Source organism: Pinus tabuliformis, chromosome 2_1 (genome assembly GCF_031772625.1).
Source record: "Pinus tabuliformis cultivar Carrire ecotype Pingquan chromosome 2_1, CPIR1, whole genome shotgun sequence".
Classification (NCBI taxonomy): domain Eukaryota; kingdom Viridiplantae; phylum Streptophyta; class Pinopsida; order Pinales; family Pinaceae; genus Pinus; species Pinus tabuliformis.
In genome coordinates, this window is record NC_142299.1 from 31,399,999 (window position 1) to 31,413,765 (window position 13,767).

Below are 13,767 nucleotides of genomic sequence, written 5' to 3' on the forward strand. Positions count from 1 at the left end.
AGCTGCTACAACTGTAGAAATTCAAGCTAGCAGCACATGAATTAAAGAAGAAACTATGATAGAATGACATGCACAGAAATACCCACAATTATAGGAATCCAATTCCTCATTTAGATTATATATTACAATATAACCAAAGGCAGATAAATTATTAAACATAGCATGGGCCAGTTGTGATCAACACTAGCGGAAAGGAGAGAACAAGCTCAGTAACAGGCTAGAGCAGCATTCCTGTTGTAGGCAGAGAGTGAAGCTCACGCTTATGACATGTTCTAGCATATATAAAAATGGGGAATAGTTATTCAAGTTAACTAAACAAATAATATGACACATGCTCAATGCAGAACTTCAACACATAGGAGGAAATGTGATAGAGTGCGATTCACGCCGATCTTATCTCTTCAACTCTATAAATTAACATAATGAATATTAGTTCAAGATAACAAACCAGAGAACAAGAAGCACCCTTATCGGAGTTTTGAAAGATAGTCTAAATAGATATTTATTCAAGATCACAAACCAAAGAGCAAGACACATACTTATCATCAGTCTTCAACATAGCATATCATAGGATAATCATATAAATATGAATAGAGAGCAAGGTGATACTATAGCATTTGATAAGAGTAATTATCCATTAGTAGATACTATCACAGTGTTGGCCACAATAAATGGAGCACCCAAAAATACTATCCATAGTAAGAAAACGAAAAAAAAAACTTGAACAGGGGTTCAAACTCTACTGGAAAATTTAAGTAAAGTATATACATATGAGAATCTATAGAGCGCCTGGCTATTTGGCCCTTTAAAATTTAGAAAACCTTTTTAATAGTAATGAATTTACAAATAACTGGTAGTTCTGGATTTGAGAAAAGAAAGCTAGCATAAGAAAACCCTCAGTTTTCCCCGTGTCCTTCAACAATTGTAGGACGATCCTGGAAGGGAGGAATCGTGCAAGGGAAGCTGACCTGGAAGTAACGAGGCATTAGTTAGTGCTCGTCAAGCCATGGAAACCATAGTACATGGCTAAAGAAATTCTTCGAGTGTACCTGCAACAATCAATACCATAGAGAACAACAAAATTATTGAATAGGAACAACCCCAATCAAAATTAACAAAGAATATATATCCAATGCATTGAAGGATGAGGAAAGGAATGATTAGCTATGTATTGGTTGCGGAAAGAGGCCTCATTCCTATAGTTGAAACCTCACGTCAAAACCCCCAAAATGATTGGTGTTAATGCAAATGAAATCATAAATTGGGTAAACAATCTAGCCACGATTATAGGGGTGGGAAATTTTACCTAAGATATTAGTTGGAGGACCAAAGGTGACTACTTGTTGGTCGTTGGAACCCCAAACTAGCCCTGTATCAATTCTCACCTCTATTCCTGTGCAAAATAAAAATGAGAACAATGTTGGAGACACAATGGTCTACGTATGAGCATGGAACTACAAAGAGCGAGGAAGAAAATTACCTAGGTGAATGAAAATACTATGAAGGACCTTCGTTGTTTCTAACTAGAATTTCGATACTAGTGTTAAAGGAAAATGCATAATAGGAGTGGTGAGTCAAGCCACCCTAACACTAGGTAAACCCTAAACTGGGGCAAAGCGCTAGCTTAAACATGGAGCTTAAACATGGATACGTTGTAATGGAAAATGGCGACAATAGAGGAATGTGGTGGGGGTAGCAGACAAGGCCATAGTTCATTTTTGCAAAGCCTCAGCTCAGGTGGCAGAACAACAAACCAAACAAATGGAGGGAGGAAAAAGAAAAGGACTAGGGTTTGAAAGGAAGGTTTTATGCCTTTGATGAGTCGAGAGAGATCTAGGTTGTTGGTATTCCATCATCTCAATCATCATGAGGGCCATGTGACATGGTACCCAATTCACATGGGCTGGGACATGTGTAATGAGCTAGTTGGAGGTGTGGTGAGGGTGTGAAACAACTATGGTACAGAGCCAGAGTTCCAACTGTTAGCTCTGCTATTGATCTTGACATTTAAGGGTTAATATGCATGCTTGAGCAGGTTTTCCATGAGAAAGCAGGAGTTGCGGTGGCCAGCCCACCTCTTTCCCCTTCACTCTGCCCATGTACTCATAACTCCCCACACCTTTGTTTCCTCCTTCCCCTTAAATTCTCCTCATTCCCCTTTAAATACCTTTGTCCTTGTTTTCCTCCCATAACCCCGCATAAACCTTTTTTCACAGCTTTTGGGTTCTTTTTGTTTATAATTTTATTAAAACCCGCATAAACCTTTTATTTGTTTATTCCCGGCACTAACGTTTTAATACATTATAGTTACGCCCATACAAAGAAATTTAATATTGGTGGGCCCTCACCTGTCACATCACCCCCCATTAACCCTTGACCTTTTTCCACCATTCGATTGTGCCCGCCATATAATCCAACGCCATTCGCTAGCCCTCCCCCCACAAGCCGTGCATGCGATAGCCCGTGGGAAAGGCGATTTCCTACCGGACCTACTTGCCACGTGTCGCAACCTTATTTGATCACACCCGCCCTGTACGTAAAACCACCCATTCCCATAGGCAGTGCGGGGAATAACGCTTGCTTGCTATACCACCATCCTCTCGCTCGTTAAATGTCGATCACTTTTGTTGCCCGATAGCCATCGAATCTGCCCGACAGCAATCTGACGACCCACATTCCTTCATCCAATTCTATTGTCTTCCGATGGCCTCCGTAGTCCAATATGCACCGTTCATTCATGCAATCCGACGGCTGTCGTTTAATACTGACCCACTCATGCATCAATATTGTTTTTGTGCCTCTGAACCATATTATTCACCTGAAGGACAAACAAGATGACCTCGAGTAGTGAAGAGCATTTATCAGGCATGGAATTTAATCCATAACTCACTCCAGCTGCCAGAGAAGGACATCAGACTATCTAAAAAGGTCGATTTTGTCCATTAAAATCAACAGACTGTATTAGAGACCATATCTAATTGTAAATGCAGTTGGTGTTCCATTAAGACACCTCCACGCATAGCCTAGCAGAGCAATTTTTGTAAACAGACTCTATATATATCCAAAAGACAGAATGTAATGAGGTTGATGAGTGTTATTTTGCTGTAAGGTTCAACTTCTGGAGATTGTAATTTTTGTGATACTTGTAGCGTCTGGTCTTCATATTCAGCTAATGCAAGCTTCTTTTGTTGTTAATTGCTCACTGTCCACTTCTTCTTCTTGTTCCAGGCTGTGCCTGTTTTGCATTTATTCATGTGCTGTTAATGATTAGCATTAGAGGGGCTGTCATCCCACCTCTGTGTTAGGATTTAGCATGTATCATTGAATTTGTTTGCAGGTTTTTGTTATTTTAATGCCAGAGAGCTGTCATCATGTCTGTGTATTAGAAAACATATTTATAGACCTTTTAACTGGTTGCAGCCGACCATCACAGGGTCTTGTGCATCTGCTGGTGTGGTCAGTCTTCCCCATCATCACATTTTTCTTAAACTGTGAGTAATTGGTGGTCTAAAGCCTTGTTATCTGGGGTTGTTCACCCATGTCTGGTGTCAAGCATAGTAGGAGTGGTTATCTGGCTTGAACATACAGCATTTCTTGCATTCATCCACCATTTTACAACCATTTTTTTAAGTTTGTAATGTTCCCAAGCATCTTCGATATACAACCTAGGAGAGTTTCTTGGGGCGATAACATTAATTGGCGTTGTTGCCGAGGAGAGGAGAATCGAAGCTCTGCTTCCCTGGGAAAACGACACAGCATCAAGCTTTGATGATAGACAAGGTTTGAACATAGTTTTTGGTTGTAATCATCTATCTGGTGACTCCATTGGAGGAAGACCATCCTTTGGTGACTCCACATTAAAGTTCTGGCTCAATTTGTGAGACACACTCGCAGAAATCCTTAGAAACCATCAGCTGAACCAGTGCCTTATCCTGAGAAGATCGTTCAGCAGAAGAAAATATCACAGTAAGGAGCATTAGAATCAGGTAAGCCTTGGAATTTTTATGTATCTCTGCTAGTGTAGAAATACCTTCAGAGATTCATTCAACTCCTTCTCATTCATTTCCCTTTTGGACCTCAGTTGAAAGAAGCATCAATGTGGTCCATCATATTCCTCTATTTCTGTCATTCTTTTCATTGATTCATTCCACTCAGTCCACCGGTATCCGTTTCGTATACCTCATTCATGGCAAGCTAGCAAGCCCTCACAAAGATAGAAAGAATAGTTGCTGCTAGGTATGGACCCTTAGTCTTGTGTACACCTTTGAATGCCATGCCTGCAGGCGAATCAAGAATTTATGCCAAAGTTTACTGGTGCAGAAAGAGTAACAGTTGAAGAGCATTTAGAGTCCTTTTACAACTATGCTAATAACTTGGACATCAATGAAGAGGATGTCTGGATGTGGGTTTTTGTCCAAAGCCTAGATGGGGAAGCTAGAAAATGGTTTAGAAATTTACCCCCTAGGTCTATAGCAGACATTGAGGCCCTAGATGATGTATTTTTTAAAGCTCTGGGGAAATAATAAAGATTTGTTCTTTTATCATGATGAATTTGGGAACTTGCAGAGAGAAGATGGTGAGCTGCTGTCTGATTTCAATATTAGATTTAATCATATGTACAGTACAATGCCAGCTGAAGTAAGACCTACCCCTGCTTTTGCTATGCTCACTTATGCTAATGCTTTCGATTCTCAATTCTTCCTGTTGTTAAGAGAAAGAGGATGTGCTTCTTTGGCTGATATGAAAACTGCAGCCTATGAAGTAGAATCAAACATCATTGCTGTAGAGAGACTTGAAGGTAATGCTGAGAGAAGAAGTCCACTGTCTAATCTAAAACAAATCCACTGACACTACCAATCTTCTGAAAGCTAATTTTGAGCATTGACCACCCTAATAATTTGTTGCACTAATTTTGCATAGAGAACACAAAATCCGCTGACTAATTTGTCAGCAATTAAGTAACAAGATTAAGCATTGTCACCAACACTCCCCCTTAATTCTTAATGAGGGTTCTAATCTAAAACAAATCCACTGACACTACCAATCTTCTGAAAGCTAATTTTGAGCACTTACCACCCTAATAATTTGTTGCACTAATTTTTCACAGAGAACACAAAATCCACTGACTAATTTGTCAGCAATTAAGTAACAAGATTAAGCATTGTCACCAACGCTCCCCCTTAATTCTTAAGGAGGGTTTACTATCTTATCCCGTAGTGCCAAAAACTGATCTTTTGCAACTGCTTTGGTGAAGATATCTACTAGCTAATCATAAGTTTTTATGTGCTTCAATTCAATATCCTTCTTCTGCACCAAATCTCGAATGAAGTGATATTTCATGTCAAAATGCTTTGTATGGCTATGATGAACCAGATTCTTTTCTAACTTTATGGCACTTACATTATCACAATAAATCACTATAGGTTGAATTTTCTTTTCTCCAATTTCTTCCAAAAGTTTTCCAAGCAAAAGAGCTTGTGTACTTGCTGAGGTAATTGCAACATACTCCGCTTCTATGGATGAGAGGGAAAAAATGCCTTGTTTTCTTGAGCTCCAGGTAATCAAAACAGAATCAAAGGAGAAATAATTTCCAGATGTGGAATTATGGTCATTAATACTACCTCCAAATGTGAATCACTAAATCCAACAAGATTAAACTTTTTAGAAGAGTCGTAATGAATACCAAAATTTAGAGTGCCTTTCACATACCTTAAAATCCTCTTGGCTACCTTCCTTTGTATTTCAGATGGATTTTTCATATACCTTGAAACACGTGAAACTAAATATGTAATATCAAGTCTTGTGTGGGTTAGAAATATCAAGCTACCCACAATACTTCTGTAAGTTGTCTCATCAATTAAATCAACACCATCATCTCTACATAACACAACTCCATGAGCACTTGGAGTAGGGGATGGATTACAATCAAGAATATCAAATTTCTTTAGCATATCCTATGCATACTTTGTCTGACAAATGAAAATCTCATCCTTACTTTGATAAACCTCCATTCCTAGAAAATATTTCATGAAGCCTTGATCTTTCATCTCAAATTCATTCATCATAACAACTTTGAATTTATCATTCATCTTAGAACTACTAGCCATATAGAATAGATCATCAACATACAAACTTATGATTAGAATATCAATACCTTCTTTTTTGTAGTAAAGGGTAGGATCACTCTTACTTCTTCGGAAGCCATTTTCTTGAAAGTATCCGTCAATCCTAGCATACCATGCTCTTGGTGCTTGCTTGAGATCATTAAGAGATCATGATGAATCAATGGACGAGCGCCACATTCAATCCATCAAGTAACTACTGGAATATGCAACAAGAAGCATTGAGCATTTTTTTAATATAGTTTTTAATATTTGTTGCCTAAACACTTCAACCATTAATTTAGACCAAAGATATGTGTGGCATGTGCTTTACTTAATGATATTTTAACATATTAGACAATATTTTTTTTTTGTTAAGCTTGGCAGGACCCTTCATTTTCTATTTATAAACAACAAATTTACACCACATATATATGCTAGGTGGCCTCAACTTGCCCATTGGGAAACCAAGTCTGTTGGCCACCTATCCTCGTTATAAGCCATCCAAAAATAGTAAAGTTTCAGTCTTTCTAACCAAGCTAAGTATGTCTCAGTTTCATGACAAGACGCTATATGTCTATCTATCATAAGCATGCATAATGTAAAGTAAATGCTACCCACATAAAGACAAAAAGAAACCAGATTAACTAAATATTCCTACTTCTCTTCCGATGCGGATTCCACCGGTGTTGGATCCTTGATAGTTTCCCTAGGCATCTCAGTCAATTCAATGATGCATGAGATGTGCCTTTTAATTCTATCCAATCGAATGTTTTTCTTGTAGAGCTGGAATTGGATTCGTTGCAAATCCTGTTTGTAGTTTCGCATGTCTTGGAGGGACAGAGCCATCCCCACCGATATTTGTTCCATTGTCTTCCCCAACAGGCTTTTCATAAGCAGATAGAGATATAAGGTCTTTTTGAATTGGGTTATCCTTCCTCTGGTATTCCTAGAATCCAAGACTAATGTCCTCCAATTATCTATCTCCTCCTTTGTCTCATTGTTTTTCTTAATTTCTTCCTCCCATTCTTCCAACAGATTACAGATTCCTACATCCGTTTTCTCACAGTATGTCATGGCGGCTTCACTAATGAGATTTTTGATATATTTCCATCCTCTTCGTGGTTCTGATGTGCTCGGATCTTTGGCCTTTGTAGGCTCCCTCCCTCATCTGCTACGACCCCTTCCTCTAGCTGGACGAGCCATCTCCACTCGATTTGAAACCTATTCACATAAAAGAGGTGTTATCCTCTGCCTTTGGTTCTTGTAACCGGCATTCGCCCTATTCCTTATCCTGACCCAAGTATTCTTGGAACAGGGCACAGGTTGGGTGATAGCCCAGTCGTAAGACAAGGCTAGTCTCTTTATCCTGTCGGGCTTCTCTCTTCTCCCCTCCCGGTGCTGCTCATACCTTGTATGGTTGGTGATCCCCTGTCTTGGCCATGCAAGTATCCCTATGCTCTTGTAAACCTTCAAATTCTCCTCTGCCTAGTCAGCCTGCACCACTCCTCTCCTCTTATTATACCCATTCTTCCCTCTTGGGATCCTCAAAGGTTTCTCTGCATGTCTCCTATTCCCGTTCCCCAAGTTTTGCCAGGGTTGCTTTCGTTGCTCCTTTCAACAACCCATACATTTGATTGTTTATCATGAGCCTCTATTATCAGTTTGTAATCTACCCATCCCCAGTACCTGGCCTCTCCTGTTCCGCCCCAAGTAACGCTTGAGGTCTCAATGTTACTTTCAGAAGGGGCCTCACGGCCACTGGCCAGATCAATACCTGGATGCCTTATAGCCAGAATGTAGAACCAAACAACAACCGCACAATTCCTGCGACACAATCCCCAGCATGTCCCCCAATTCCCCTTCCGAGGTTTCTCCCGATCTCTCCAACAAAATACAAACCATGTCGCCACTGCAAGCAGGGTGCAGGGCCATGATACATACACGTTCTCGCTCCTCCGATGTTGTCGATGGTGCCAGCGCGTTCTTGCTCTGATGCTCTAGCTCCAAACTCCACAAACCAATATACGATTTCCCCTCACCTATCTTGCTTTAACTACTGCACCTCCCTCCTCGTCCCTGGCACCTTTCCCACCACCCTTGCATGCACTTATTCGAAGGGCCACCGCATCCATCGTCTTGAGCGTGTGGGGGGGGAGGGGATGGGCGATATTGTGCCTTTACTCTTCATAACTATCCACTGTCCCTGTCAACGTCCGGGACACATCTCGATCGAGGTTATATTAGACGATATCTTTAATTTGACTACATATTGGAAAATATCTCTAAAAATCATATTATTTAACCCCCTACTAATACGAACCCAATATACCTTCTGAATTTAAAAAAATCCTATTTTCACTATATCTATTTTTTCATTAACATTTTTTATACCTTTTTATATTTTTTACATCCATTAAAATTAAAAATTAAAAATCAACAAATATTTCTCTTGAAATTTAAAAACACAAAAGTTCATTACCTCTCATACAATTAATGAAATAGATTTTATTTAAAATGATGTCTATATAGCAATATAAATAGATTTTATTTAAAGTGATGTATATATAGCAATACTTTCTTTTCACTGCTGTTAATATATGGTTGCCATATTTTTTTTAATCTTCTCCTTACTTTCTTTCAATTTTTTTTGAATATTTAAATTTAAGATTGATAAAACTGTAGTGTTATTACAAAATCAACAATGACCTTCTTGGGATTGACGAGTGGGTTTATAAAAGCAGTATGACGTAGAAACCCACTTCACCATTTGTGTGTTGGCTACCCCTTCCTTATCATTTAGAAATTACGAGTAAAAAACACACACAAATTTAAAAAAAAAAAAAAAAAAAACCCAAAAAGTGTTTACTAATATTTGGAATTTAATTAAAATGATAACAGAAAATCAGACTCTGATCAAGTAGTTAGCAATTATTCCTACCTTTATATTTAATCATTTTTTTTGTCGTGAGAAAAAGTAATAACAGTCTTATTTGATTCAATATAATTTTGATTTATAAAATATAGCCTGACCATAAATACAATTCCATACTTATGACTAAAAATTCCAAATAAAGTTTTTTTTTTTTTTTTTTAATTAGGAATTACTAAGTGGAACTATCTTTTTGGGCCACCTTATTTTGAAGTTTCATAATGTGAGCACCAAATTTTGGCAAACTAAAACGAATGTGTCAACGCAAGACGGAATGTGAGCAATACACCACATCATTGCAACCACATATGTCATTGATTAGATTAATTTCTATGGTTAATTGCATTTCCTTGCCCATTATAAATCTTACGAGATAGACATTTTCGCCTGAAAAAGCTAACATGCACTTATGACCGCTTAAACGGGGAGGGAGAAGGTATTTAATTCATTTTCATACATTTTCGTCTTCTCTTCTCTGAATTGCATTGGTTCAGCTTCTTTCTTGTTTGGTTCGTTGCCATCGCTTGGCCTTTTTCATGTCGGTATTTTATTTCAATGCATTTTTTTTCATGTTTTTTCGTTGGTTTGGATTGTAATGGTGGTTGTTTTTTTATCTTTATATTTTTTATTGGGTTTGTTTAAAATATTATTTTGTTAAGCTTGGTAGGTCTATTCTATTTTCTATTAGATAATAAGTAAGCTTACACCACACAGATTAACTTGGTGGTCTCAACTTGTCCTGAAGGGAAGCCAAATTTGTTGGCTACTAGTGAGCGTTATAAATCATCCAAAAAAATATTGTCTTAATCTTTCGAGCCAAGTTAGATATGCCTCTATTTCATGTCCATACACTATATAACTGAAAAAAATTAGCATTTTCAGCATGAAAAGTAAAAGCTAACTGCATGAAACAAAATTATGCGTGGGTAGGAGTCTAATCCTTCTGATTCTCTGAGGCAAATGCAACAGGTGCTGGATCCTCAGTGGATGCCCCTACCATACATCTCTAGAATGCAAGGGATGTGGTGGTCGATTATGTCGGGCCTAATATCCTATTTATGCAGCTGGAAAAGTATTTTCTCCATATCCTTCTTATAGTTCAACATTCCTTGTAGAGTCACCGCCATACCCACAGATATCTGCTCCATCGCCTTGCCTAGTAAACTCTTCATTAACCAGTACAAGTACAGTGTTTGCTTGAACTATGTGATTCTCCCACGGGTGTTACCCGGATCTAGAACTAGAGTCCTCCAATTATCCATATCTTCCTCCGTCTCGCTTCCTTGTTTTACCTCCTCTTCCCATTCTTCCAGCAGTTTTCAAATGCCAGCATTTGTCCCCTCTCAGTAAGCCTCCACTGCTTCAGTGATGAGGTTTTCTACTGATTTCTAGCCCTTGCATGTTTCCGACGTGCTCGACCCCTTATCTTTCTTAGGTGTTGGGCCTCTCCTGCCATGCCCACAACCTCTCGCAGCACGAGCCATAACCTATTTTCCAGAACACTGATGACACCCAGAATAAGTTAGAATAAAACATAGAATTTTTGTTATACACCACCTTGCCAGTTCATGATTCTTCTATCTGTCATTTCTCATCTATTCATGTTGGGTTGGTCCGAAGCCCGCAGCGCCCAAAGGGAAGGTCCTTGTCCCTTACCCCTTGGATCGCCATTCTTCCCATCCCCCTTACCAATTTTTGTATACAAGTCATTCCTTCCTAGCCCAATCCGAGCTCGTAGCCCCTCCTTGATTCTAGCAGCATGCCTGCGATAAGTCCCATCCCTTGCCCCCTTAGCCTAGGAAGGAGTGGCATTGCCTCTCAGGTCCCCCCAACTGGGGTTCCACTTAGGATTTCTGGCCTTGCCATCATTCTCGTAAGGTTTCCAGCTACCCCAGCGGTTGCTTTGTGAGCCAAGGGCATGGCTACATCCCCAACCACCAACCATCTGCTTCCCCCTACCCCTCTCTAGAAACCTCTGCCCCTCATGCATTTCAAAGCCACTACTGAGCTTCCCCCTGTCCTTATTTACAACATGCCGAGCTTCCCAACTCCATAGCAAGCGTTTTCCCCCAGCAGTCATGGGTTTTACCCATTTCGCAGAAGGTATAGACATAACACTAGGCCATGGCAAGCAATTTCCTCCCCCATTGCCACTAGCAGTATTCTATGCCCCAGATTTTTTCCTAGTTCCCCTCCTTTGGCCCCAGCAAAACCCCAACCAGAACATAATTGCAATGGTGAATCGAAGCCGAATTACATTCCCGTAGTCTGCAGTTGTCTGTCATCGGCCTTTATTCTTCTTATGCCGACATCCTCCCACTGCACTGCATCGCCACCCTTCGCCACAAGATTTCTTTCTAACGCTGCACATTCTATACCCTCTCCTTCCCTTATACGTAGCCTTATCTCTTGTCCCACCACCTTGCCCACTCGCCTAGCATACATTCATGCCAAGGGCCACCGCACTCCCTAACTTGAGAATGTGGGGGACGGTGGTATTAAGTGCCCTTGTACAATACATGACTGCACCCAAGCTATCCCAACTGGCGGCCCACATCCCGATCGGGTTTGGTTTGCTCATAATTTTATTTAACTACTCAGGATGTTATTTAGTTACAGAATGCAGAGTACAAACAGATAGACACAGATGGAACCTACAATTTTCAATCTTTTTGATGTTCCAAGAAGTGTGTATTTAAAAAAAATTGTCTTTTGAAGGGTTATCCTGACTTCAACCATTGACGTTTAGTCCTAGCTTTGAACATCGTTATCTACAAAATACCTAGTGGAAGAAATTATAGTATCCAAAGTACTTTTCTTTTTACAAAATATCCAACGGAAAAAATTATGGTATCCAAAAGTGCTTTTCTTTTTACAAAGTAAATTTCCATTCCTTTAATAAAAAGGATATTGAAGATTTTTATCATAATTTTATAACAATTTTCTCTCTTTTTATTAATAAATTTTATGTTGAATTATTACACAATCAAATATAAAATGGACGGACTCTAGGTATAATAAAGAGTAAAAGTGCTAGAAAATTTATTAGAAATGATTTTAAGGAATCAATAAAATGAAATATGAAAAATAAAATATCCAAAGCTACATTAAAAGGGAAAATGAAACTATATAAATAAAATGCAAGATTAAAGGTAGATCCTCATAAGTTTTAGAAGAAAAAATTGACTCATAAAAATGAACAAAATAATATGGTTTCCCTGAATGGTGGAAACTTCTATCTCAAAAATATCTATGAATCCCTCATTGTTGTGGACATCATTCTCATCATTTCTGTAATAAAAAAATTGATGTGTTTCCCATATAAGATATAAATCTTGGAGTTAGGCAACTTATAAAAAAAATACTACAAACATTAAAGGCTACCCAAAAAATACCTTAAAAATTGGAGGGCCTATTCTTATACATCACATACACAAGCGCTTAAATTTAATAGACAAGTAATGCTTCCCTAAACCATGTACTAAAGTTTCATTGTTCCTATATTTTAAAATGGGGATGAAAATAATCCCTCTCATTACAGGAGCATTATGATTAGCCCCATCTTATCAAAAGCTATGTGAAAGTATTTTGGAAAGGAATATTAGCATATGGCTCAAAAGACAGGAAACAAAGTTAAAGTTCAAGCTAGTTATAGATTGTCTAGTTATGCTTAGGATCATTGTAGAGGAGTGTTGCAATATTGGAAGTAATATCCTTCGTTGTTTGATTAATTGTGTAAAATCCTTTGACATTTTATTAATGACTAACCTTTGGAATAGGTTAGAAGAATTAAAAGTTCCTTTTTAGCTGAGAGCTATTATAATAAGGATATATGACAATATTACTAACAAGTTTAGGAACACTAAATTCTAGAAGGAATAAATTGAATAATATAAGAGTCCAACAAAAGTTATCCCATGTTCCCTATACTCTTTGGCACATACATTGATAAGTTAGAATTTTCATTGCAAGATGTTAATTGTATCAGCCTAGTTTTGAGTGGTATAATCACCCCCTTTCTTTTATATGAAAACAATATTGTTCTTATAGAATGAAATCCCTTAATTTTAGTAAGCATCTAAAAATTTTCAAAAATTTCTACTCTAGTATGAATATGTCTATAAACATTAACAAAACTAAGAATATGATAAGAAAATGCCACAAAATCACACATCATCTTGGAAAAAGTTCCTCATATCACTATCTTAGCATCAATATTTACAAAAACCTCAATTGAAACCCTAGTGTTGAGAAATCAATAATACGTGCCTGGCACAGCAGCTCCCCTATGAAAACCCTACCAGTTCAGGGCGCTTATGACCACTTGAACGCGGAGGGAGAAGGTATACAAGGCATTTTCATACTCAGAACAAAGCCCACATTTTCGTCTTATCTTCTTCTCTTCGGTTCAGCTTCTTTTCTTGTGCCTATTTTATTCAATGCATTTTCTGTCCTTTTTTTACGTTTGTTTGGATTGTAATGGTTGCTGCGTTTTTTCATCTTTAGATTTTTCTTTTGGTTTGCTCAGAATATTATTTACCTTCTTGGGATGTTATTTAGCTGCAGAATGTAATGTAAACAAAATATATGGACAGAAATGAAACCTATTATTTTCCAGTTTTGTAAAGTTCCAAGAAGGTATGCATTTGGAAAATTTTCCTTTTGAACGGCTATCTCGACTTTTAGTCGTAACTTTGAACATGGTTGTCTACAAAATATTTATGGAGAAGATTA